We start from the raw sequence: 1,772 nt of genomic DNA, 5'->3' as shown, positions 1-1,772 counted from the left end.
CCACTCATTCCCAGTGAAGCTCACATCAGCTTCCACCAAAGTGAAATCCTGGGATCCCCCTGTCACACCAGCAATAGAAACAGACTCTGTCCCCACATGTCTCGACGGAATTAATGTACATTGAGCACCAGTATCAACCAAAGCTTTATACTCTTGTGGTTCCGATGTGCCAGGCCAACGAATCCACACAGACCAGAAAACACGATTTTCCCTGGCCTCTACCTGGCTAGAGGCAGGGCCCCTCTAAGCCTGGTTATCCTTCTTTCCCTGGGCATATGTCTTGGATGTTCCTTCAAGGGGATCAGACATGGCATCATCAGCATCATACCTGGTGGTTCAGCTACGGGCAACTGGAGCTGCTTTCTTTCTGGTGGCTTCCTTCAATTCACGCACCCGTCGTGCCAGAACAGCAGTAGGTTTTCCATCCCACCTCCTCATGTTTTCTCCACAGTCACACAGGTAGAACCACAGCTCTGTTCATGGGGGTGTACCTTCTCTGGCCATCTGGGAAACGTCTGCCTTGGATACCAGAACCTCTGATCTGTACTGCCGAGATTTGGAGAAGGTCTTCTTTAATCTCCTCTCTGAGCTTCTTATGATTCTCCTCTAGCTTATCCTCTAAGTTCTGCAGACGTGTTTCTACCGCTGCAATTCTGGCATGTGTTGGGCCATGCACAGCATCTGCATATGCTCGGAGCTTCCTTGCCATATCCAGCACAGTCTCATCCCTCTCATCCCTCTTCATTATGGCTGAGGCAGAAGCATATTCGCGTGGCCCAAGTCGCACAAGTTTCCACCACATCACAGACGTGCATGGCACCAAGTCTGGGTTCCTAGCTGTCACATCATCTGAGAAGATAATCTCTGCCACTGCCATCTCTCTCAGGCATTGGATCCCTTGCTCTATGGTCTTCCACTGTGTCTGTTGCATATAAAGATCATCTGCACACAGGTATCTTTGTGTGCAACACTTTCCAAGACCCGTGCCCAGAGGCTCTGAGGGTTTGCCCCCCTCATCATTCCTTGGTCGATGACAGAATCATGTGATAGGGATCCCAAATGCCTCGCTTCTGTGCCATCCAGAATTGTAGCCTCGCCTGCAGCATCCCAAAGACGGACTAACCAACTAATTATAGATTCATCAGGTCATCAGGTGTAATCCTTCCGTAAGCCACAAAGGTCCTTCAGGGAAAAGGACTCAATATTTGCATCTGGTCTTGCACCTGCTGCTTTGACTCCTGATTTTATGTCAGGAGGCATTGAGGTTCCTTCTGCTGCATCATCATCATCATCATCCACTGGTCGATTGGTCTTGTCCGTGCATTTCCCACTTCTAGTACCGGTAGCAACAGCCATTGGTTTAGCTGCTGGCTTAGGCTCACTATCTGGTTTGGCTGCTGGCTTCGAGCCTGTGGTGTTGGCTGCAGCCTGAGTGACTGGGACAGCTGCTGATTTATCTCCCTGCCCCCCTGCCTCTGTCTGCTGTCCTACAGTCTCCAAGAGAGTGCGATAAGCATATGCCAGGGCCCAGCTCACTGCAATGACCTTTCTCTCCTTAGGCTCATCCTGGTATTTCTCTTTCAGATATTTCCCCACCTCAGCTGGGTTCTGAATTTGTTCATGGGGAAAATCCCAGACTATAGGGTCAGAGAATTCCTTCAGGATTTGGCCCATATCCTCCCATTTCCCACACTGCTCAGGATGTTCCACGCCTGGGTCTACTCCTGAGTCAGGGGTCTCATCAGCCCGTCTAGAAATCTCAGCCCTCATTC

Source organism: Agelaius phoeniceus, chromosome 8, assembly GCF_051311805.1.
Source record: "Agelaius phoeniceus isolate bAgePho1 chromosome 8, bAgePho1.hap1, whole genome shotgun sequence".
Classification (NCBI taxonomy): Eukaryota; Metazoa; Chordata; class Aves; order Passeriformes; family Icteridae; genus Agelaius; species Agelaius phoeniceus.
Note: the sequence above shows the minus strand (reverse complement) of the source record.